The following is a 27,023-nucleotide window of genomic DNA, read 5'->3' as shown; positions in this document are numbered from 1 at the left end:
ATATAGGCATACACAATGGCCATTACAAAATGCGATGCTCCAAAATTATAAATGATCCAAATGTTTTGAGAAGCAAAAGCACAAAAATTCAATCATTCATCTCTTAGGAGATGAAGTATCTACTTATTATGAATAAAACTTTATGAATTTTTATAAACTACTAATAAGAAATATGTATATTTCAATACTTGAAACAAACCAGGTCAGTGATTCATAATATCAAGGCAATGGCATAGGGGATTCTGGCTATGTGAAGCTTTGAGAAAGCAAAGTCATCAAAAGTTAAGATTTATATTAAAGTCAGGGATACATGGGTATCAGGATGTGATGATTGAAAGTCTGATGTAAAAGGGCAATCAACCTATTGCAGAGACAGAAGTTTGCTTTATCGTGGACTATACAACCAAGTCCAGTCCCACACTGCAAATGTAAATGACTAGCCAAGAACCTGGATTCTGGTATTTTAAGTTAACATTGCCTTTCTTTTAGACCTGGAAAAAATTTTTTTTAATCCCTGTGAAGATTGTAAACTTTGGTTCTGGTAAAGCTTCATAAAACTTAGGAAGGTATAAAAATTAGAACCCCGAAAACATGTAAAATTAAGAATTAAAGCACATTTCCTTTATGGTATTAGCACTTTTGCTACCAGTATTATTTTAAGGTTTGGGGCATTATAAATCATTGTGTTTCTGTATGTTTTGTTTATTATTTAGAGTATTTAAAGTATCCAAAAATTCAGTCACACTAATTTGCCAACCGCAGTTCAAATTGTTTAAGTAAGTTGTTCACTCAGTCCTGTCTGACTCTTTGTGACCCCATGGACTGCAGCCTGCCAAGCTCCTCTGTTCATGGAATTTTCCAGGCAAAAATACTATGCTGCTGCTGCTAAGTCGCTTCAATTGTGTCCGACTCTGTGCGACCCCAGAGACAGCAGCCCACCAGGCCCCCCCACCCCCCCCCCGCCCCCCGTCCCTGGGATTCTCCAGGCAAGAACACAGGAGTGGGTTGCCATTTCCCTCTCCAATGCATGAAAGTGAAAAGTGAAAGTGAAGTCGCTCAGTTGTGTCCGACTCTTAGCAACCCCATGGACTGCAGCCTACGGCTTACTATATCCTATTCCAGGAGATCTTCCTGATCCAGAGATCGAACCCTCATATTCTGTGTCTCCTGCATTGGCAGGCTGATTCTTTGCCTCTAGCACCACTTGGGAAGCCCTTCAAATTGTTTAAAGGAATTTAATTAATCAATCTTAGAATTAAATGCCCACAAAAAATGGATTTTCTAAGTTTTGCTTTTTAGATACGTGAATTTAAAGAATTAAACATTGAGTAAAAGGAGCCATTACAGTTGAACTAAAATAATTCATGAGTTGTAATTATACAATAACTTTATTTTTGTCTTTTGCTGTTTCTTTAAGTCTATTCTATAAGGCTAGTTCTTCTCCTGTGTCTGTTAAAAATAAGAGCCACATCTGTTGTTCTTCTAGTTATGGTTGCCTTAAGTTTAGACACAATCTTTAGTTCATAATTAAAATGTCCATTCTCATGTCCTAATCAAAATTCTAAACTTAAATTTGAGATTTCTGTCTATTCCTAACTTGAGCCAGACTGGAATCCTACAACTGGGAAAAGACATGATCGCTTGCATCCCTAGCATTTCCATTTTTCCTCTTCATCCCCTTACCTTGATCTGGCTAACTACCCTTCTGACCACTTTGTAGTCAGGGTATTGAATGGTAGAGCAAAACAAAGATAGGAGAGTCTCAACTGACTGATACTGTCATTGGCTGGTCTATGCTCTCTCAGACCAGTAGGAGATTAAAGAAGGCTCCTTCTCTTTTAAGTGTACTTTAGAAACCTTCCCCTATCCAGTTATGGGGACATCTTACCTGAAGTTCTTTTGACGCTACCCAGTGCATCTCCATTTTGCTTTCTCAGCCCTTTAACATTTCTTGTTATTTTCAAATTCTCTCTTTTATGGTCAACTGCCATGTGGTTTTCTTGGTTGAGTCTTAAGATGACCTCACATTGGGTTCCTATGTGTGTGACCTTCAATCTGGTCCATGGAAAGCATTCATGCAGGATTTATTCTGAGTCTAAATTTATAAGCCAGCACCAACTCTTTTGCTCCATTGTCAAAACAGCAGGCTACCTTCTCTCTCACCCTTTAGATTTCTTACCTGTGACTAAGTAACTTGTCCATTGTGTCTCCAGACTGCATGTGACACATACCAAGCCCTCCAAGTGGTCTTGAAACCACTCATTACATTCTCACTTCCCTTTGGGAACAATGTGGCATTGTGGCATAGTTCTCCCCTCCAAGTTTTTTGGAATATGCCACTCTTGATCTGTTTAAATCCTTCTGGTGAGTTTGTGGTTAAAGAATATGTGAATAGTTTCCTAAAATCTCCTTTTGAATTCTGTGGATGGTCTAGTGTCTCCTTTGGAATACAGTACCTATTATACGATTCTATTTTGGCCAAACTTCCATTTTAATATGTAGTAACATAAAGTACAAATTTTAATGAGTGTTCTGCTCCATGCACAACATTTTGTCCTCATCAGAGATGCTTATAACAGTAAAGCTCTGAGCTAAAGGACTCTGGGTATTGTAAACATCTGTCAATAGCTATATAAACTGGGTAAACCTCCAAGTTAGAGCTACAGTTAATATTAAGGAACATTGAGAAAATTAGCAACCCCTGCTTAGTGAACACGGCTTGAGTAAGACTTTTTCCTAATGCACATTAGCATGGTCTTTTATGTTTCCAATTAAATTATTAGTACTGAGAGATCAAGTCAGAGCTACTTAAGAACTTTTCATTGGTGGGGGATCATGGGTCTTAGTTGTTAATTAACAGCACAGGAGTACTCCTGTTTCCTTAGGTCTGTAATGGAAATCTTGGCTTGAAGCCTTAGCACCTTTACTATTAGAAAGGAACCCTGAGGTATCAGGTGATTTCTTTCCATTTTCAAAAGCATTTATGGGCACCAAATAGATTATTTTCCTTGAAGATTATTTTATCAGTATTTAATAAGCTTTATTTCAGAATCTCCTTGGTTGTTTTAATGTGAAGATTTCTAGTCCCCATTCCACATAGATCAGTAAAACTCTGATGGACCCCAGGGGTCAGCATTTTAAATTAGGACTGAAGCTGATCTAAGGGATACACTAACAGAATTCTTTCACGAAAAGTCCGTGGACCTAAAGAGGCAGACATGCCACCTCTCATTCCCCCGTCACAACTACATATGATAGACTGAAAAATGTCCCCCACTTGTTCAATATAACTCAATCCAGAGGGTTATTTGCCCTGAAATTGTCCCTCCCTTTTTTCAATGTTAGAGGCACAGGGCAGAAACTGACCCCAAGAAAATATCATTGAAGAAGACACCACTTTAAACTATCCTCTTTGGGCAATTGGATAAGGAACCTAAGCTGGGGAAAACCATTTATCTTCTCTTCTGACTTTACTCTCAGATCTCATTGATGTTTCTGTCTTGTTTAATATTAGCCATGACAGGTAAGTTTTGCAGATGTAATTGTTCATAAAACCAGTGTTGATGTCCATCATTGACTCAGCATCATGGGAAAAAGGACTCTGGATACATCAGCAATTACCGTGTTTGCCTTCTGTCTGATGTGGAATCAATGGTATGCGAATCTCACAATGTCTTTATCTTCTGAGACACAGATGTTAGTAGCTTTGACTTATTTTTCATTGCTTTGACAATCTGTCTTAGACTGTGAAGCAATTTTAACTCTGTGATGCCAAACAGAAACTGCCTGAGAGTTGGGGTGATCTGAAAACAATCTGGCATCTAGTCAGTCTAAGAAACCCATCATGTCCCACAAAGTGATTGCTCCATTTGGATATGTTCCCTTATATGTTTTTGCTTCTATGCCAACCTATTACTTTATCCACCACACATAGGTACATTATCTTCTTCCTCATTTTTACCTAGGCACTGCCCCTACCTGAAACTTCAGCAGCTCTTTCATGCTAGTCACTTTCTCTGGGGACAGAAGGTAAAGTCCACTCAGTTCTGTCCCCTAAGACAGAAGAGTTAGTCTTTTGCTTAGTCATTTACTCTGGGAGGGCTTGGCCCTTCTACTCGGCCACACTGAACAAGCAAGATGGCCTGTGGAGCCAACCAGCCACATGCCGAGTTTCCAACTGCTCCTATCACTTCAGACTCAATGAAACATTATGCTCCAGGGGTAGACTCTGGCATTCTAAGCATCTGCCTGCCAGGTGATAGGTTCAGAGTGCATGGGTGTTAACTCCCTGGGAAAGAAGTCAGGAGGAAGCAGGCAGAGCCATTCCTTTACCTCCTTACCTTTTATCAGCTATTTCAAGGCACAGCTTCTCTTTGCCTCTGGTCCAAAGAAGACTCACGTTCTAAGTAGCCAGGCCGGCTAAACACTCTGCACCTTTTTCTGCGGCTTACAGAGAAGTGATAGGGAGCACACAGCGACTCACTTCATATTGGTTTAGAGCCGTTTTTGCTGACTTTCCTTTTTACCCTTGTTTTGCACCTCCCAAGTAAAGGATCTGCACTTTAATACTTGTCTCAGACTCCTCTTTCACCCTGGCTAAGATGTGTGGCAGTTATAATAGCCTGGGTCTTTGGAGTGGGTTGTATACTTTTCACAGCATCTAGGGTGTTTTCTGATTGATAGCCCAGGTAAGCAAAAGCGAACCTCTGGAATGTCTACTTTGATTTGCAAAAATATTCTTATGGCTAAATATAACACAATGCACACACATACATTAGAATTTATTTCTAATCATGAAACACTGAAATACTTAATTTCTTGATTTTCATTAGTTGTAAGGAGGGAAACGTGTGCTCTAAGTGGTAAATATAATCAGGTCCTTTATTTCTGTATCAAGATTTCCTTTCCAATGAGTGGTTTTGGTATATTTTGTGTTGTTCTTGATGTTCCTGGCACCGTACAAAGGTACAGGTTGTTACCTCAGCACTCCCTTTTCTTCTCCTGATTGCAATGTCACATAAAGTGTTCCTCTTTGTATCGAAAAGAAGGAAAATTGAGGAACCGACAAATTATAAACCTGATTTTCTCCTTAAATAGAACTTTGGTGTTTTTAAGAATTGCAACTGATGGACCTAGCAGAATACAATAGCAACTTTCAAAAGAGTAATTTTTGTCTTCAGGGACTCTGGAGCGTAAAAAAATCAAATGATCTTTTATCACAAAGAAAGTAATATTTTAGGCAAAAGGTTAAAGGCTGGGGAGAGGGTAATTCTGCCTTGTAATTATTTACATCAAATTTGACATGTATTTACAAGATCACACTTCTAAAAGATGTCTTTTCTATTTCTCTTTAACTCTTGGAAATGTTTGCCAGTTTTAAGTGAATTGCATTTCATACCCACTGAAAATCAATGAAAACATGTGTATTGATCAACTTTAACCATTGAGCTTGATTGTTCTATTGTATAATCATTCCAACAATGGTGTTTTTAGAGAAAGCAATGAGTTAGCCTTTATTTTCTTTCCGTCTTGAAGCAGAAACAGGCCAATAAAAAGGTAAGTGACAGGATTTGACAATCGAGAGTTTCTACATTTCAACCTCAAACTGTCACAAACGACAAGAGCAGGGCCTCATCTGGCCCCATATGTCTGATGTAGACACATGCATACCCATGTACATTTGTTTTTACAGAAATATGTCACCTCCATAGGGAAAGCCCAGTTGGAGGTACTAAACTAATTGATCCCCAGGGCTTGTCCAGATCCCTTTCCTGGTATGTTGATAGCTACATTTTTGTTCACTTTCTGAAAACTGAAACCCTGGGTTAGGTTTTTACCTGCTTAGTTTTTTTTTTTTTTCTTTAAACCTCATTATGCTAAACAAAGTTGATTTTTATTTTTTAGAAATGAACTTGTTTTTCATCATTGTTTTTCCTTTACAAAATCAATTCTGTTTTTTAGTAGGATAATATCTGGCATGATTTTATCTTTTCCCTTAGAAATCTGTCTAAAAGTCTGCTAAATTTGCCCCTATCTAACAAGGCTCCCGCATTGTATAGGGAGTGCTTTCCATTTAAATACACAACTCATGTAATTGGAACACATGGTATAGAAAGTGAAACTATTAAAGTTTTAAAATTTACTGTGTTTCCCATTTCAGAAAAAAGTTCCTTTTCTAAAATAAAATTGGAGAATATATTAAAAGTTTAAAAGTTGGCTATGCTACGAGGACAGTGTTCTTTAATAGTGTCAAAGAATGATGTGAAAAATATACTACCCAAGGAAAGACAGTATAGAGGGAGAGATTATCCTCTTTTATTACTGATTCCTACCAGAGAAAACTTTAATAAAGAAGATGTTTACCTTCCTGAAAATGCGATGAATCCCTGCAGCTACCTAATAAAAGAAAACAGAAGAAAAGAAGTAAGGTACTGCTATTATTTTTCCCTCTTAGGGCGGAACATCTTGCTGTTTGATTATTTTTAGATAAGGAGCTTTGAAACCTTGGATGATGAAGTATTCTGTCTGTGGGTGATTCTGTCCATAGATGATTCTTTAGTAAACTTTTGGAAAATACTTGTGGGGACCATGTTGAGGCTCACCATTCCCCAGCTCACTGAGATAAGAAAGGAGTCACGATATTTTGGACATGATTCTATCAGAAAGTCATATCTTATGAGTTACTTAGAAAATTCAATATACATAAAATGTATGTTATTTATTTAGCAACTCTAATGAGATGAAAAATGTCCCAACATGAAGTTAGGACAATAATACATACTTAATTCATTTGTGTGTTATCCAAATATTTGCATGACTTTCTAAAGCAAGACTTGCAAATTCAGTGACATTTTTAAGAGGCTGCAGTATGATAGGCTATTATTTTGAACGTCCAGGTATGGCATTTATTAGTTACAAGTATGAATGATCATTGAACTGAGTAATTGAATATACTCAAATGAAGCAAGCATCTTTCATGTGCAGTATTATTGTTACCAGTTTAAAGGAACCTTTTGCAACTGTTTTGAAAATCAGTTTTAGTAGAAAAGATCAAATAACTTTGTTTTTATTTGCTGCTAAGGTCTTAATAGTCTTAATAGACTCTGAACTCTAATAATCAAAGAAGTTGATTTAATATGCTTTTTAAAAACACTCTGATGGTAAATATCTAATCATTGAAATTTTTGTTTAAATTCCTTTGCTTAAATTTGTGCTTAAATTGATAGTAACATTCTCTTTTCACTTTATTTCAATGGCTCTAAAGTCATGTATATAATGGAAATACTGGGTAGAATGAGCATAAAATAATTTTTTCCAGTTATTACCACTTCAGCAATTATGTATATGTGTATCAGCTGCTGTACTTGGAAAATATTAGGAGGACACAATATAATAGACATAATTTAGATTTCTATGATATTTGCCTTTAAAGTATTCAAGAACTAAAATGAACAGATTTTTTTGCTCTTTGCTGCTTTTTTCACTCTTCAGGTTAGTCTTACAGATGTTTGGGCAATATTGATCTGATACACATATGTAAGGTGAATGCCACCATTCTATGAATCATTATAGTCCAACATCTGAATATATGTAGTCATTTGAACCACCAGGTGTGAATGTGTTATTAAATTACAATAGTTGAAGTAATGATGTGGTACAGAACAAGAATCTAAAATTGGTGAAAATAAATAGAAAGCCCTGTGACAAAAAATCTGAGATATATTCAGTGTCAGTATGATAAAAGTAATAGCTCAATTATTTGGAAAATGAAAGACTACTCAGTAATAATGTTCTAACAATTGATTAATTACTTGGTTGAAAAGTGATGGAAATGTGTTTCTATTTTGTATTCTATTCCAAAATGCATTAAATATTTAAACATAAAAATGAAATCAAAGAACTAGATGAAAATGGAGCTGAGTATGTTATCTGAAATGCAAATGCAAATCTAAGAAATGCATATTAGAATAATGAAATGTCATTCTTTCTTATCAAATTTGCAAAGCCTTTAATAAACTTTTTTTTTCTTTTCTTTTTTTTTTTTTTTTAACAAACATGCCCTTCTGGAGGACTAGAACTTGGTGTGGTGTTCCTGTTGGGCAATTTGACCTTGTCCTTTAAAGAATGAAACTATCATTTAAATGGAAATAGAAACTGTATCTGATATGTTTATTACATGTACCTAGTGTTAACATTAATTAATGACTGATCGTGATATTTTTATGTATTTCCAAATCTTTCTCAATATGTTTGTGTTAATTAGGAAAAGAAACAATATTCAATATTAGTTTTTAACGTTTAAGGTATACAGTTCATGAATGGCTTCAGGGTTAGAACCCCAGGTTATATAGATACATCAGATTCTATGTATCTAATTTAAAATAATCAATTCTATTTTATATTGCTTCTCTAGATCTTGGGCTTCCCAGATGGCTCTAGTGATAGAGAATCTGCCAACAAATGCAGAAGATGCAAGAGGTGTGTGTTCGATCCCTGGGTTGGGAAGATCCACTGGAGAAGGAAATGGCAACCCACTCCAGTATTCTTGCCTGAAGAATTCCATGGACAGAGGAGCCTGGTGGGCTACAGTCTGGTGAGTCACAAAGATTCATACATGACTGAGCCACTGAGCACATCTAGATTTTGATTCACAAGTCAATTGAAAAGTAAAACAAATATTCTGTATAAAAACACATGGAGGTCGTTGGATCCATGTGCTTGGTGTTGATATGTTTAGACAGACATGAAAATGTTTCTGAATAAGAACTTGAGGAAATATAAACTTTGATGTCTTGCTTTATAAACTCTAGAAACTAGTGTATTATGTGTCTCAGTTGTTCAAATTAGGTTAAACATTTTCTGAAAAAAATTTTTTTTTTAAATTTTGCCAACCTCCAGGCTTTTGTTCTTCCTGATTCAGTCTTAATGCATCTGGCTCCTGGAAAACACCTTCTCATCTTTTAATGTCCTGCCAGTCCTCTCTTTCCTAAAAGGCATTAACTCATCACTTGGGTTGAATTGACTACCACCTCTCCTTGTAGTTTGCATGTGAGTTTCGTACTAAATGTTAAGCTCAATGAGTGCATGGAGTATGTCAAATTCATCTCCCCTGCCCCAGAAACTGACATAGTGTCTGGTAGATGGCCAAAAGAATATTGGTTGAATGAGTTAATAAAAATAACACATCATGGTCACATATAGGGATTTTGAAGGCTATTGGCTGGATCAGTAGAATATGAGAGATGATTTGAAGGCATTTATAAATTGTTGGTCTTTTCATTTGGTAATTTACTCTAGAATATCAGAAATATCATGGATAAACTATAAGTTCAAAAGCATGAATTAATAATCAAAATCTCAGAGGAGACTAAATAACATGGAAACAGATAATGATTAAAGCATATTAAGTGGCAGCATAAATAAAGCATGTTAAGATTTAAAGCAAAGAAGAACTGAAGTAAGGATGTATTTAAAAGCTCTGTTTCATCAGCTCAACAGTGCTTATCTATAAACCACTGCTTCCTTCAGAGTTCTCTTTAGAAATTAGTTAGTAAATCATTGCTGTGATAGTCATAGCTCTTAGTACATTTCTCCAAATGACTGAGCTTAAACATAAACTTCGAGCCTTCTGATTTATAATCCTTGTGTTTTTATTAATCACCTCCCCAGGTTTGCCATATTTAATTTACAATATTAAACTATAAGAAACTAGCCCCATTTCTTAATGAATTCACTGCTATAAACTCTATTAATTGAATCACCAAAAATTGTATCAGTGTGCCAAAAGGATGCCAAATTTACCAACTGAATTTTCTGATTTCTTAAATTGACCTAAGAGGGATTCATAATAATGCAAGGTAGTATTCATTCATTCCTTTATTCATTCATACCTGCTGTATCAGTCTTATCAGTCTTCCATAAGAAAATACCACAGATTGGGTGGCTTAACAATGTGTAATTATGTTATGGCGTTGCTGTAAACACAGATGCACGTTTACATTAACATGAAAACTCTTAAATTTCTCACTATTCTCTGTATGAAATTCTACATGAACATACTTTTAGACATTATTTTAGAAAAATTGCCTTGAGGAATTGATTCCTTTTCCTCCTGGCTGTCAGTAACTTCAGAACCAAATAAGAAACATGATCACAACACCTATGTTTTCTCTTCTAGGAAGTGCATTTGTATTATTCTCTCATTCTATTGTTTATATTTTATTATTTTATTGATTTCAAACTGTCAAAAGACTTTTGTAGAAAGAAACATGAAGTAAATAAATCTTTTTTTTTTTGATCCTAGACTTTATGAACATTTTAATAGTTTTTTTAGCAGCTGGTTTGATTTTATATTAGTTCTGGTATTTCATGATAGCCTTAAGCCTGTTTTTGATATTTTCTTTTTTATACTTAAAAATATGTCCAGAAACTGGTGTGAAAAACCTTATGTATATGGATACTCTAGAATAGCACATCCATTAACACTTGTCAAGCAAAAAGTTCACTGGACAAAGTTCAACCTGCAAAGAAGGCCTTATTCGAGACCTGTTCAACCAGAACTGAGACTGAGTGGGAGTTGTGTTTTGTTTTTCTAAGATTTGAGGTGATGCTGAGAGTTTCTTAGCCATCTGTATTTGTTAATCTTTGCTTTACCCCAAAGAGTAGCAGTCTTCATAAGGTGATTTTACAACTGGAGCAAGGTGGCCAGGAAAGTTCGGCTGTTAGGCTCTCAAAGAAATTGGAGGGCAGGGGTTCTGTCTTCCTCAGTGTCTGAATTTCAAAGAGATGACTTCCAGTTCCTTGAGAAAGACATTCCTGGCTTAAAAAATGGCCAGAGGCTTTAAAATTTTTTTACATCTTAAAGGGGCAGAGAAAGAATTGACAACTTTTCTAAAGTAAGTGCTCTTGGATAAGAGCAATGAGGGCCCAGAGTCTAGAAGAGGTCTGTCTAAATTTAGTCAAACTGAGGGAAACTTTAAGAACTTCTTAAGCTGAGTAAAGTTGGGAAAAATCAAGTTGGTTCTAATATGACTGGTTTTTCTCTGCACTAACACAGAAATCTAAATCTAGGTTCCTTTGTATATGAAACTGCCACATACTTGGCAGTTTGGATTATCTGCTTTGATCATGTTTCAATATCATTTGATGATGGTACCACAATGAAAGATATTTAATGGGAATTCTATAAAGACTTAACTTATATTTCAATGGAAAAGGAGGTGCTCTGTAACTATGTGAGAAAAGATTTCAGCATTTTACAATGCAACATAACTACCTCCTTCATACAATAACAAACTGTCAAAAATAAATTTCTCACTCAAGCTGAAAACAAATAAAAAGAAGACAGCAAGAAACAGTAGCTGTAGGAATGAGACTGATTTATTATTTTACTGAATGATCACTTCAGGAAGCAATAGGGGCTTGGAGTGATTTCTCTGATATTGGGGGTGGTTTTTGTCTTGTGGGGAAGCCTATGTGAAAATGGCAAACCTTTAGGAACTGAAATGATATCAAACGATGTCCATTTTCATCTTTTTTAAATTGTTGTTAATTTCTGTTGACAAAAATGACAGATAGAGTTGTTTAAACAAAGGTCAGATGTGAATATTTTGGAAGCAAGAACAATTTTTCCATAATTCATCATTGCTCAATTTTTACTTTGGAGAAATTTCAGAATACAAGGCCAAAAGAAAACAGTTGTTTCATAAAAGATGAACAAACAAACAAAAATCTGTTGGACGTAGTAGGTCATTGCAGAGGAACTAAAAATGTTTAATGGAGAGAAGAGATATTTTGGAGGCTGAATTAAAATGTGGTACATTTTTTAAGGCCAGTTTTCCTTCTGAGTAAGTGGTTCAATTTAGTGAGGCCATATTAGGACTCAGGTCAGAACTATTTTTTTTTTATGTAATTGCCTCATATATCCTTAAGAGACATCATATAGAAAACTAATGAAACATATTTACCCCAGATGGCAATGCTAAATTTTTTAAGTGAAATTCAGGAATCAGATTTTACATGACACAGTTATATAAAGTGGAAAGAACATTCTATGTTGGTTTCTCCCTCATGGGAAATGTCCATTTTAGATTTTTATCTCATGTTCTCTTCCATCTAAGATTCCACTTAGATGTAAGGCAATAAAGAAAATAAATAATAATAGATTACTGAACAATGTCTAATCCTTGGTCTGATGGAACAGAGCCTTTTCACAAACATCTGGCTGCTTCATTCTGTGTAGGTGATCAGACACTTCATGTATGGTCAATTGCTCAGTCGTGTCCATTTCTTTTAAGAACCCATGGACTGCAGCCTGCCAAGCTCCTCTGTTCATGGGAGTTTCCAGGCAAGAATGCTGGACTGGTTGCCATTTCCTCCTCCAGGGGATCTACCCTCTTCCAGGTAGATCTTCCAGGTACCCTCTTCCCTGGATCCTCCCGACCCAGGGATTGAATCTATATCTCCTGCAAGTAGATTCTTTTACCACTGAACCACCTGGGAAGCCCTATGGACACTTCAATTATTAGAAAACAAAAAGGTAACATTTCCTCTGATGATTAATCATTTGGGCCTTTGCAAGCATCAGAGAAGGCCTTTGAGACATTTTTTCTCTAAGAGCTCCTGACATTGGCTCTAATATTGTATTAATACAATAGTCCCAATGTTCTTGGACTTCCCTTGTGGCTCAGACGGTAAAGTGTCTGCCTACAATGTGGGAGACCTGGGTTCAATCCCTGGGTTGGGAAGATCTACTGGAGAAGGAAATGGCAACCCACTCCAGTATTCCTGCCTGGAGAATCCCATGGATGGAGGAGCCTGATAGGCTACAGTCCATGGTGTCACAAAAAGTCAGACACGACTGAGCAACTTCACTTTCTTTCTTTCACTGTCTTAGTATTTTTCATGGTTTCCACTTGCTCTTTACATAGTGAAACTAATTGAACTCACAATCTTCCTTCTCATTTCCACCCATGCCCCACCCTTTTTGCTCATTCCCTTTGGTTTCCATTCGATAGGTTCTCTGTGGCATTTGGTAGGTGGGTCAGTCCCAGTTTAATCAGAAATTTCTTCTAAATATGGGATTGTGAGTTCTTCCCAAAATTAGCAACTTCAAACTTCAAAACTAATCATTCATTATATGATAGTTGCTGAACAATAATTTAATTTGAGGCTTTGTTCTGGTGATCTATGTCTCTGGGATCACCCATTCTTCCTATCCATTATATGGATAGGTGGCCATATAATGGCCAGGTGGCCCTCTTTGAGTCACAGCTCAAGCCCTACTTTGGTATTTCTGAGGTTACCTCAGATCTCTCACATATATGCATACTACATTTTCTTAATAGCAACTTGTGTAACTGACTTCTTAGTTGTATATTCAGTGCTATCTAAATGAAAAAGTGATAATCTCACTGAGAAAATAATATGAGGAGGAATAGAATCTATAAAAATGAGCAAGTGGCCAATAATAATTTAGGAAACACTTTTTCCTCTCTCTAATTTTTAATGTAATACAACTTCAATAAGACCAGGGAAAGGAAGCAAAAAATTAGATCTGTATATCATAAAACCTTTGTTTTAAATCCACTTTCTAGGAAGTAGTCTTGAGTGTAGACTTATTTTTTAAAATAAGACTTTAAAATTTTATTTTTGTTCAGGATGATGACTGAGTTTAAGGAAGCTAAAATAATATGTGACTTCCTGTTGCATGTGGTACCTGTAATTATGTTAGCACGTGTGCTGTAATTTTTTTTTTCTTTTTAGTAAAGGAGAAGTAGGTATAAAACTCTGATCAAATGATGAAAACATTTTCTGAGATTTCCATGATACTTAGCATCAGATACCCAGCTCTACTTTGTTTTTGGAGGACTGCAGGAGGTGGTCAATTGAGCATGTTAAGTGACCTACCTTGCTGTAACCAAAGCATGTCAAAACTTCTCTCCAGGAGAAGCATGTTTTCTCTATTTGCTACATTAAAGGAAGCCCCATAGCAGTCCTAGTTCTGGCCTGATACTTTTTAATAGTCTTAGGTCAGACACAAAGACAAAGAGATTTGACCCAGCAGTGTGAAGATGTCAAATGGGGAATTATCGTGTTGAACAGAGATAGAGAAGAAAGTAAGGGTGTCTTTCCCCTAAAGCTCCCAAAGTTGGATTTAAATCTTGTGCCCTGTGAAGTACGTGCCTCTGGCTCACTGAAGCTGAAATTCAGTGAGTTGCAGGGCAGATCTTGACCATGTTTGTGTAAAAGATCATAGGTTATGCAGTAATCCATGAGTTAGTGGAGAAGAGATGGCAAAGAAGCATTGATTAGAGACTATCTAAATGTGTTTCAAGTGGGAATGTTAACATTCCAAGGGGCAACATGCAGAGTCTCATGTAATCACAGCTTTCATTTACTTGTATTTTTCTTTCTAATAATTCCCCATGTGATTATTAAGTGTCTTCTGTGTGCCAGTTAGAATATAAAAGGCACGTTTCTTTGAAGATATCATTTTGTGGTTGAAATGGCAAGGATTATGTTCAGTAAATTAATGGGGAAATATAAAAAATTAGATATCAAGTATAGGTAATGATGTAAAGACTCAGAGAAAGAAAGAGGCTGCAGCCTTTGGGGATTTGATGTGTGTGTGTGTGTGTGTGTGTGTGTCTGGCTGTCTGTGTCTGTGTACCAGATATTGCAGTGGGTACAAGGATACTTACAGGCTCATGAATGCTCCGAAATTGTATCAATAACTTGGGGGCATATATACACATTTTATGGGCTTCCCAGGTAGCTAGAGGTAAAGAACTTGCCTGCCAATGCAGGAGACATAAGAGATGTGGGTTCAGTCCCTGGTTGGGAAGATCCCCTGGAGGAGGGCATAGAAACCCACTCCAGATTCTTGCTTGGAGGACAGAGGAGCCTAGCGGGCTACTGTCCATAGGGTCACAAAGAGTCGGATACAATTGAGGAGACTTAGAATGCAGGCACTCACACTTTTTCGAGACACATTTTTCTGTGAAAGATTATCCATAACTTCTTGATTCAAATTCTCAAAGTAATCTAGTAAAAACTGCTAAGAACTAACTACTGCTTTAGAGCCATCTGGTTTTACAAAAAGTTTTAAATAAACTACTGGGAAGGAGAATATTTTAATTTGACAAATAAAGAGATACATTTTCCCATTTTTATTTCAAACACTATCTGATATTTCAGGAATCAATTACATAGGTGTAGATTAGAGTACTAAGTATAATTTATAACAGTTATAAGGATTAAATAAGGTGTTCAATAAATATAAGCTCCATTTCCAACCACCCATATTTGCCTTTTTTTGCAGAATAAGCCTGTAATACTTCTATGTGTGTCTCTGTCATTTGGGTCAGTGCCTCTTTGTAGATAGTCAAATCATGTTTGTTTGAATTTGGCTAACAGGTTGATCTGAAAAATGGAATAATTAATTATGTTACTTGTTTTGATGAGTCATCTTATGCTTAAATCCCTCCTGAGGCTAGTTTTGTCTATTTGGGTTCTTTGGTCATTTAACCTGTTTCTGAGTAAGAGGTGGAGAAAAGTGGAAAAGGTAAACTGATATTGCAGTGGTTCAGTTCAGTTCAGTCACTCAGTCGTGGCCGACTCTTTGTGACCCCATGGACTGGAGCACACCAGGCCTCCCTGTCCATCACCAACTCCAGGAGTTTACTCAAACTCCTGTCCATTGAGTCAGTGATGCCATCCAACCATCTCATACTCTGTCAACCCCTTCTCCTCCTGCCTTCAATCTTTCACATCATCACGGTCTTTCCCAGTGAGTCAGTTCTTTGCATCAGGTGGTCAAAGTATTGGAGTTTCAGCTTCAGCATCAGTCCTTCCAATGAATATTCCGGATTGATTTCCCTCAGGGTTGACCGGCTTGATCCCCTTGCAGTTCAAGAGACTCTTAAGAGTCTTCTCCAACATCACAGATCAAAAGCATTAATTCTTCAGTGCTCAGCTTTCTCTATAGTTCAACTCTCATATCCACACATGACTATTGGAAAAACCATAGTTTTGACTAGATGGACCTTTGTTGGCAAAGTAATGTTTCTGCTTTTTAATATGCTGTTTAGGTTCGTCATAGCTTCTCTTCCAAGAAGCAAGCGTCTTTTAATTTCATGGCTGAAGTCACCATCAGTAGTGATTTTGGAGCCCAAGAAAATAAAGTCTGTCAGTCACTGTTTCCATAGTTTCCCCATCTAGTTGCCATGAAGTGATGGGGCCCATCTAGTTGCCATGAAGTGATGGGGCTGGATGCCATGATTCATTATACCAATTTATTGTACGAAATAAATTCTCACACAGCTAAGAAAGTTCTAGGAGCCACAACAGATTTCCCAACCTGGGGATCTGGCAAAGGGACTGAGAACTCCCAGGGAATTTGACTTTGGAGACCAGTGGGTTTTAATTACAGAATTTACACAGGATTGGGAAACACACTCTTGGAGGGCAGAAACAAAACCTTGTGTGCACCAGGACCCAGGAGAAAGGAGCAGTGACCCCACAAGAGACTGACGCAGACTTGCCTGTGAGTGTCCAGGAGTCTCTGGCAGAGGTATGGGTTGTCAGTGGCCTGCTGCAGGGCCTGGAGCACTGAGTGTGGCAGTGTGTGCACAGGCCCTTTTGAAGGAGGTTGCCATTATCTTCATTACTTCCACCATAGTTTGGTCTCAGGTCAAACAAAAGGGAGGGAACACAGTCCTGCAAATCAACAGAAAATTGGATTAAAGATTTACTGATCATGGCCCCGCTCATCATAACAAGACCGTTTCCCCCACAGTCAGTCTCTCCCATCAGGAAGCCTCCATAAGCCTCTTATCCTTATCTATCAGAGGGCAGACTGAAGGAAAACCACATTCACAGAAAACTAATCAAACTGGTCACGTGGACCACAGCCTTGTCTAACTCAATGAAACTATGAGCCATGCCATGTAGGGCTACCCAAGACAAATGGGTCACGGTGGAGAGTTCTGACAAAACGTGGTCCACTGGAGAAGGAAATGGCAATTTACTTCAGTATTCTTACCTTGAGATCCCCATGAACAGTATGAAAAGGCAAAAAGATATTGCAATGGTAGGCAGAAATATTGTTTCACTGCCCAGAGTTCTCTTATTTATCCTTTCTCCACGCCAATACTATTCAACAAGTGAATAGTTTAAAATGAAATCAAAGGCATCTTGAAAAGGAATACTAAGTCATTTTTATAGTCTGTGGAGTATGTTTGTGGGAGTTGGAAAACCATTCTGCCCACATTAATTAATTCCTTCCTCTACACCTTCTCCCTGGTGGCTCAGATGGTAAAGCATCTGCCTGCAATGCGGGAGACCCGGGTTCCATCCCTGGGTCAGAAAGATGCCCTGGAGAAGGAAACGACAACCCACTCCAGTACTCTTGCCTGGAAAACCCCATGGATGGAGAAGCCTGGTAGGCTACAATTCATGGGGTAGCAAAGAGTCGAATACTACTGAGTGACTTCATTTTCTTTCTTTTTTCTTTCTTTTCTACACCTTCTGCCATATTTGGTCAACTTATCCAAGCCAGTGCCTAGCGTATAGTTTCTCAAGTTTATTGGTCTGGAGGATTTTGTGGCAGTAAAACAAAACAAAAGAATAGGTTGTTTTTAACACTGCTGCTACTGCTAAGTCACTTCAGTCCTGTCCGACTGTGCGATCCCATAGACGGCAGCCCACCAGGCTGGGATTCTCCAGGCAAGAACACTGGAGTGGGTTGCCATTTCCTTCTCCAATGCAGGAAAGTGAAAAGTGAAAGTGAAGTCGCTCAGTCGTGTCTGACTCAGCTGGTTTTATTTATCTTTAATGTGGGAGATTTGAGCTAGCCACAAATGGGTGAAGGAAGCATATAGCAACAATCAAGAGTCGAGTGAACGTTGCCTGAAGATATAGCACAAAGTCTCCTGAAAATTAGACAAAAAGATGTGCTAAACTTATGAGACATGCCTCACATCCCAAACTCATACTTTTGTCATCATTTTAAGTATTCTGAACTTCCAGGAAATTATGGTCGAATTTTTTACATGAGAACTAGTCTCAAGTTTTATGTGCTTTAAATTAGGGAGAAGCAAAACAACAACAGAAAACAGTGCCCTGTTATCTTTGGAAGCTTCATTGAGTTTACCTAATATCATGATAAGTACCTAGATAGTTTTATGCCATTTATGTAATTCTACATCTCAATCATTAATAAGAACCACATAGCAATGGGGGGCTATGAAAATTAGTTTTGCAGTAAGATAGAAAATGTAGACATTTGAATTATCAATATTTAATATAGGGTATTGGATAAATGTCCTCTTGGGGAGTATTAAATAAAAAGAATTAGCAACACAGAGGCTAACAATAATAAACAGTTGGGTTAAATGGCTGTACAGTTGTCTCCAAAATTGGTCAAAGCATCCACACTAGTTAGTATTAGAAATCAGACTTATCACTTTTTTTCTTTTTTAAAAAAGAATATACAGTGCATTAAAATTTTTTTTAATGAATTTATTTATTGGCTGTGCTAGGTCTTCATTGCAGTGAGCAGGGGCTACTCTTTAGTTATGATGGCTTCTCACTGTGGTGGCTTCTCTTGTTGCAGAGCATGGGCTCTAGGGCAGTCAGGCTTCAGTAGTTATGGCACATGGACTCAGTAGTTGCAACTCCCAGGTTCTAGTCACAGTAGTGGCACGCGGGCTTAGTTGCTCTGCGGCATGTGGGATCTTCCCGTGTCTCCTGCATTGGCAGGTGGATTCTTTAACATTGTGAGCCCCAGGGAAGCCCCGGCTTGTCACTCTTAATTGTAGACATAGACTCAATGCTTATTCACAATTTTTTGAGTATATGAATGAACAAATATAAATAAAAAATTCCTAAAATTTCCACTAGTAGAATGGAATTATCTTGCTTCTAGTCATAAAGAGGAAGAACTATGACTGTGTACAGCCAATATGAAAAAAGATTTAGCAGAAAGGAATACAGTGAGCTATGAAGATGAGGGTGTGGTGGCAGTGAAAAGATTTTTATTTTGTTTTTGTGAGTGATTCATTTATTAACAGAGCCTTGTTTCATGTGATGAGTGTTGATAAATAGCTTCATTCCAAAAAGAAAAAAGTAATTTTTAATGGATCTATTGAATCTCTATATTTCAAGCAATTTTTAAAATAAATTATATCTATTTCATATAAGAATAAATAAGCCTGTGTATGAATAATATATGGTCCCATGCAGGGACTGTATCTTGGGGATGAATCTTGGGGATGAATTAAGCAAATGAAAGAATAGGATTGGAATATAATGAAATCAGAGAGAGAAAAAAAGAAAGCTCTTGAACATATTGAATGCAATGGTAAGCATGTAGATTTTTGAAGTAGGTGAGTTCATGTTCTGCTCACTAAACCTTGGTTTAAAATGAAAAATATTATTGCCTAATTCATAGAATTTTTAATATTTAATAATGTAATGTATGTAAAGTACCTTGCACAGACTTGAGCATGTAAAGATGCTCAGTAAGTGCCAGTGCTTACCCATATTGCCTTCATAGTGTGAAATAACTTGCTTTTTATAAGTGGATTTTATGGCTCAGTGGTTTAGCCGGTTCATATATTTTCTCTGATTCATTGGAAAATGCCAGCTGGAAGGATCTGGTCTCAGGTTGGGACAGATGAAGTTGACTATTTACTTTTCCTCTCGTGTGGAAATCTATGCCATCACAAGTCATTATTAGGAAAATATAGAAATAAGATTGCTGATATGGGCTGTTTCTAAAATCATTAAAATATATCTTTTATTTTTGCAAATTAAAATCTTTTTTTTGGTTTGCTTTCTTTGTATTATTATTTTAGCTTTAAGCAAGTAAAAGAGGCAGGTATACTTTAATAGAGATTTTAATGACATGGATGATGTCTGTAAAGCTAATGTGCTTGCTTGAACCTTCTTTTTTTCCTGTTGTATCAAGGGATAAGCACTTTTACTATTTATGAAGTTCAGTCTTACTTACTATAAAAGCTAGATTTTCCATCTTGTTGAAGACACCTCACTTCTTTCCTATGTAGAGAGAGTCTAATAGAGTGACCTCACAGTTCAGCACAAGAGATCTTACTTCACAATTAATAAAAAACAAAATGTCCCTCTTCAAACTGAGCAGAAGTTACCTTATTCCATAGTTTATTTTTGCATATTCTATCTTATGTATTTCTGGTAACATGATTATCAATATTATCACAGAGCAGAAAATTAAATTACAGTACAGAATTAAAGGCATTTAGATCTATATATGAGTTTTTGTGGGGTGTTTTTAATTTATTTTGTTTTGTTTTCATTTTGTCTTTTAAACAAATTTTAAGTGTTATTTAAAAAAACACACACAATTTGCCACCTTAACCATTGTCAAGTGTATAGTACAGTCGTGTTAAGTATCACAGTGTTTGTCAGCAGCTTTCTGTAACTTTTCATCTTGCGAAACTGAAACTCTCTACTCATTAAACAACATCTACCCATTTCTTCTTCCTGCAGTCCCTAGTAGCCACCATTCTACTTTATGTTTCTATGAATCTGACAACCTTAAATATAGATGAGTGGAATCACATGGTATTTGTCTTAAAAAAAAAAACAAACAAAACTGGTAGGCCCAAATGTTTAAAGTTGAAAGGAAAAACTTCAAAACACTTTGCTTAACAACTCACATGTAATTGTTTGATGACTATATCAATGCATAGTACTGGGCAATAGCTATTTTCATCCCAATTTTAAGATATTTTAAAATATGCTTACATTTGTATCAAACTATTTATATTTCTAGGTTTAATATATGATGCTAAGAAAGTATGGGTTTCTAATATTATATAGTTTTGTGTAAATGGTCATTAAGTATACAAAACATCTATTTATAAAAAATTGTTTCTTTATAATTTTAAAATAATTTTTCCACTTAAAGATGCCTTTACACTGAAATCTATTGGCACTAATTATCAGGGTTTACTGATAAAATGAAAATATATAAATTTCTTTATAATAGAATAAATAGAGCTACAAAAAATTGGGCTTCACAATTTTTTTTAAGATTAAGTGGTAATATATTTGAAATATATAGAGATAACAAATTGCTGTGTTGTGTAAGAGGGATAACATGTGCTTGGACAATTATACTTCAAAAACAACAAACAAGCAAACTCATTAAAAAAGGGAAATCAAATTTAAACTTCATATTATAAGATAAACAAATACTAGGAATATAGTGTACAACATGATTAATTAATACTGCCGTATGTTATACATAAAATTTAAGAGAGTAAATTCCAAGAGGTTTTGTGACAAGAAAAACTATTGTTATTTTTTCTTTTATTTTATATCTCTATGAGATGATAATCACTAAACTTACTGTGGTAATCATTACATGATGTATATAAATCAAATCTTTGTGCTGTATGCCTTAAATTTATACAGAGCTATATGTCTATTACATTTCAATAATAAAAAGAAAAAATAAAAATAATAAAAAGAAATTATAAGATTTGAAAATCAATCATTTGAAGTTTATAATTCTCTATTATAACTCAGAGTCTAAATAAAAATAAAAATAAGAAAAAATAAAAATAAGAAAAATAAATTATAAGATTTGAAAATCTATCATTTAAAGTTTACAATTCTCTATTATAACTCAGAGTCAGAGGACATACTTTGCAAAACAAAACAAAGCAAGGGGACTTCTCTGGTGGTCCAGTAGTTAAGACTCTGTGCTACCAATGCAGGAGAGCACAGGTTCATTCCGTATTTGGGAAACTAAGATCCCACGTGCCATGCAGCCAAGAAAAAAAAAAGAAGCAAAACATTAATTTTTCAGACATGTTCTGTAAATAAAATCACTAACGTTAAAGAAAACTCAAGTCAAATTATTTGTAAGTACTATTACCTAAACAGACATTTATGAAAATACCATTCTGTGAATTTCTAAAAGGCCAGGATTATGTCTAATTTGTGGTATAGACCAAAGCACCATATCTCCAGTTGTACTTCAAATGTATTTTCTTTTATAAGGATAGCCACTTACAGCAAAGGAGATCAGCTCCTATTTACCCAGCTATGTCTGTGCATAGAATACAGGCTCCTCTTAATAACAAAATTAAAGCATGTATTATATTACTAGTGGCACTCTATCAACTTTTTTTTAAAATTTTATTTTATTTTTAAACTTTACATAATTGTATTATCACCTTTATTTTTATTTTTGCAGAAAAGTATTCTGTGATGTCGCAGATTTGAAAACACAGTAAATCAAGGCACAGCTGTTTCATATTCAGTAACAGACAATAACACCGGGTCAACATTTTTTATAACCTCAAAAATATATAGGTAGAGTTTGATTATATGCAGATTTTTTATGTCTCTTACAGTATCATTGAAATTTGATAAAAATGACAAGAAAATTCAGACAAGGTTATAGTTCATTTGAAAACGTAACAGCTGTCTGGTCAGGAATTTACTTGTATAACCTGAAGAAAGTCTACTGGTGATGACAAATGGCTCCAAGGTCCTTTCCTCCCAGAGCAAATGAAGCAGAACCACCACCCAGGGAAGCCCCAACTGACAGTGATGGAAATGCTCACAGGCTGCCAAGGATAAAGCAACAGCTGAAGGAAATGTAATGGAAGAGCTCAAGAGAGGTGTGTGCCAGGGGCTAGAGAACTTTGCTGAAGGAACTAGCAGGATGGACTGAATATAAGTAAAAGTCTCTAGCTAGTGTTCTATTCAGATGGTATATTCACATGCATGAGGAGGAGCAACGGGATGATGATGATGCAGTCATACATGTGGAGATAGGATGGAAATGAGCGACGTTTCAAGGTGCAAATCTTTTTAGCAGGAGCACCGAAGAATTGATGCTTTTGAACTGTGGTGTTGGAGAAGACTCTTGAGAGTCCCTTGGACTGCAAGGAGATCCAACCAGTCCATTCTGAAGGAGATCAGCCCTGGGTGTTCTTTGGAAGAAATGATGCTAAAGCTGAAACTCCAGTACTTTGGCCACCTCATGCGAAGAGTTGACTCATTGGAAAAGACTCTGATGCTGGGAGGGATTGGGGGCAGGAGGAGAAGGGGACGACAGAGGATGAGATGGGGCATCACCGACTTGATGGACGTGAGTCTGAGTGAACTCCAGGAGTTGGTGATGGACAGGGAGGCCTGGCGTGCTGCGATTCATGGGGTCGCAAAGAGTTGGACACGACTGAGTGACTGATCTGAACTGAACTGATACAGAGAAGCAAATGATGAGCATGTAAAAATGGTTTGTAGGATTGGGACTGGAATTCATTACAGAGAAGGAGAACTGGTGTGAGACATCTTCCACTGAAGACTGGTGGTGGGGAAAAGGAAAATAAAAATAGTTTGCATAATGAAGGCAATGATTTTGGTTTGTTTGTTTATAGGTAGAGAGTTAATGGAAATGATGATTGACTGAGAGAGGGGACGAGGGTTTAAGGAGACAAATCAAAAGCAAAAATTTTAGAGAAAGTTTGGAGTACAACTGAGATTCTATCTTTTCCCGGGCATCATTGGCTAGATTAAGGCCCACCATCTGTGGGAAAAAGAGAAGGAAGTATTTGAGATGGTGGCAGTGGTGATGGGGAATGTCAATAGAGGAGATATATTTTAATTCACAGCTTTCCTCATAGATTGACTTCTTAAAGGAACTAAGAAAGGAGTGAGGGCTGAAAGTATCCATGGAGCTGCAGAGGTTAATCATATGTGTACGTACTAAAGGGCTTCCCACGTGGCTCACTTGTAAAGAATCCACCTGCCAATGCAGGAGACACAAGTTCAATCCCTGGGTTGGGAAGATCTCCTGGAGAAAGAAATGGCCACCCGCTCCAGTATTCTTGCCTGGGAAATCCCTGGTGGGCTACTGTCCATGGGGTTGCAAGAGCTGGGCATGACTAAGCAACTGAACATGTTACACAGCATGCCCTGCACTAAAGAAGACTCCTCTTCTGAATGTCTAGTAACTACACAACAGCTTCCCTTATAATAGGTATTCAGCATTTTCTAATTTAAATCTCACAACGGCCTTTTGCAGGAAATAACAATATTCTCTCAAATTTATATTGAGGAAACCAAGTCTGAGGAAGGTTAAGTAAGTAGAAGGCAGTTATCCAGGTAGCAAGTATCACAGTTGGGATCCAATCCAGGTTTGTCTGCCTGGGAATGCTCACTTTTAAATATATGTGACAGGATTAAAGCAGACTTTTCTGGCTTAATTTGATGTTCATGTGTGTGTTTGTGTCTCTGTGTGCGTATGAGAGAGAGAGAGAGAGAGTATGGGAAAGGGATTCTTTATCATGTGTGAATTTTCTTCTCTGCTTAATTAAAAGCTCCTTGTGTATAGGGACCCTGACCTCATTTGTATTAAGTGGATCATCTTTATTTCTAACCTTCAAGCTCTTTCTAAATTTTGTTCTTTACAAGAGGTATATCTAGGCATTTATTTTCACAAAATATTAATCGAGAAGGCATTTTTTATTCTAAGTAATAAAGAAGTACACCCTCCACCTTGGATTTCAGAGTAAGCTGGAGATAGCGCATACCTGCATATGGATTGTCTGTATGCTTTTCATGTTGTCATTGGGTTTAGAGGGCATTTTATGACCTTGAGTGGCACTTAGGTTAGATTTTGAGTATGGAAAGAACCACAGGGGTATCTGTTTTCCAATACCCATGTCATTATAAAAGTTAAATGCTACCAAGAAAATAAGAGTCCATTTTGCTTTACTTAGAGCCTATTTAGAATTTGTCAAATGCTCCATACATAAATAACCTGGAGAAGTTAGTCACAAAGGACTTTCAGGTACTTTAAAAAATTACTCTCCCTCCATGCTACCCTAACTCTTTCATATCTCTATTGAAATGTTCTTAGGGATCTCATGTCCCAGACCAGCGTCAAAGTCAAAATCCCATTTTGCAAGGGATATAAATCTCTGAATTTGAAATAGCTCTTGAAAATGTTTGGAGTTTTAATTTCATACTTGCCTAATTTTAATGTGGGTCAAGAAAATGGAATGGCAAATGCAACTGGTAGTTGGAATAATGGGAAAACATCTACCAAGGAGCCAAAAAAAAAAAAAAAAAAAGAGAGGGAGAGAGAGAGATACCATTAATAATGTATTTTGAACCCCTATGTGAAGAAGAGAAATAATTTGTTTTAACTAATAAAACTACTTTATTTTGAGGTTAATTGCCATGTTATTAACTGAAACTCATGACTGTTACTAATTACATATTTTCAACCCACCTCTTATTTACCTGCCACTGCTTTACTTTATCAGAATTTGCTGCTCTGAATTTAATGGCCCACTACTTCTTTCTTTCCTCTTCAAGGTTCTTTGTACTTTTCTCTTAACAGTGGAATCGCTGGCAAGGCTTGCCCTCATTTGTACTTTATCCTTTCTGTTCTTTTTACAGTCTCCTTCCCCTCTCCCATTGAAACCTCTTAAGGACTTTGAAGCTAATTTATAGTGATACTTTCACTGCTCTACTTATTAAGGAGTAATAGGTGATGATAAGTGTGCTCTACAACAGTGTGAGCCTGTTGAAATCAGTGCTCTCTTATTAGCTGTTTATTCTCAATTTAATAAAGTTGATTGACTTATAAAATTTGTTTGGTGGGTAAAATGTTTTCCAACCAAGTTAACTGCTTAATTATTTCACTGTAATTTGCATGTACAATTCTTGCTGTGGATTTCAAGGTGATCTTGCTTTTTAGTGAGAGATGGTTGATCAAATCATACAAGTTTATGCCTACAAGATAGTTCAGTTCAGTCGCTCAGTCATGGCCGACTCTTGTGACCCCATGGACTGCAGCACGACAGGCTTCCATGTCCATCACCAATTTCCGGAGCTTGCTCAAACTCATATCTGTGGAGTAATTGATGACATCGAACCATCTCATCCTCTGTCATCCCCTTCTCCTCCTGCCTTCAGTCTTTCCCAGCATCAAGGTCTTTTCCAGTGAGTCAGTTCTTTGCATCAGGTGGCCAAAATATTGGAGTTTCAGCTTCAGCATCAGTCCTTCCAATGAATATTCAGGACTCATTTCCTTTAGGATGGACTGATTGGATTTCCTTGCAGTTCAAGGGACTCTCAAGAGTCTTCTCCAACACTACATTTCAAAAGTATCAATTTTTCAGTGCTCAGCTTTCTTTATGGTCCAACTTTAACATCCATACGTGACTACTGGAAAAACCATAGCTTTGACTAAATGGACCTTTGTTGGCAAAGTAATGTCTCTGCTTTTTAATATGATGTCTAGATTTGTCATAGCTTTTCTTCCTAGGAACTTTTCTTCCAAGGAGGTACTACAAGATAGTATCAAGACCCTATAGAATTTTGTTGTTAACAAATTTAAATTCACTAGGATAATAACTACCAATCAATCCTTATAAGAGGAGAACATGGAAGTTTATTGATTCCATGATTACTCAGAACAGCACATTGCTTCTCTGTCTTCTACTCAGGAGAGACATTGTTGCTTATTGGAATTCTCTCTCTACAATGAGACTATGGGGCCATTCTCCCTTCCACTTCTTGGGTACAGAGGCTGGTTATGAAGATTAGACCCATTGGAGGGTCCACCATGTGTGTCAGTGACAATCAACAGGGCTATCATGCTCATTCTCACTCTGAAAACCCTTCCCCAATTCACTGTTTCAGGAAATTCAACTAAGGAAGAGCTGTGTTGATAATGATTACTCTCACTATATCCACATTAACATTCTGTGCACACCAGTCTCTTAAGAATATGAACTAAATACTGAAGAGTGATTCCTTAATCTCATAGTGCCTCAAATAACCACTCCTAAATCTCTAAGCCTACAATATCTGTATATCAAAATAATAATTTCTCCTAAAATGTCAGTCTACTGAGTTTGCAAGTAATTTCAGGTCTTCCTGAGAATATTTTTGTTGACTTCTTCTTGCACTAACATGAAAGCAATAAAGCCAGATTTCCTGTTTCTCTT

General features: G+C 36.6%; 1 long non-coding RNA gene across 2 annotated transcripts in view; it reads left to right on the top strand.

Annotated features, from left to right (window-relative positions):
• Nucleotides 1-27,023, top strand: part of LOC139182717 (uncharacterized) — a 170,170-nt gene that overhangs the window by 140,140 nt on the left and 3,007 nt on the right. Inside the window, exons 6-7 of one of the 2 annotated variants that reach the window (XR_011566248.1) lie at nt 8,414-8,478; nt 22,247-26,999. This is a non-coding gene — a long non-coding RNA (uncharacterized lncRNA). Of the gene's footprint in view, nt 1-8,413; nt 8,479-22,246; nt 27,000-27,023 lie in introns of those variants that run through there. The other variant, XR_011566247.1, reaches the window with a different exon arrangement.

The sequence above is a fragment of the Bos indicus genome, chromosome 4 (assembly GCF_029378745.1).
Source record: "Bos indicus isolate NIAB-ARS_2022 breed Sahiwal x Tharparkar chromosome 4, NIAB-ARS_B.indTharparkar_mat_pri_1.0, whole genome shotgun sequence".
In the NCBI taxonomy this organism is placed as follows: domain Eukaryota; kingdom Metazoa; phylum Chordata; class Mammalia; order Artiodactyla; family Bovidae; genus Bos; species Bos indicus.
The sequence above is the reverse complement of the archived record's forward strand: the minus strand, read 5'-3'. Positions and strand labels throughout refer to the sequence as shown.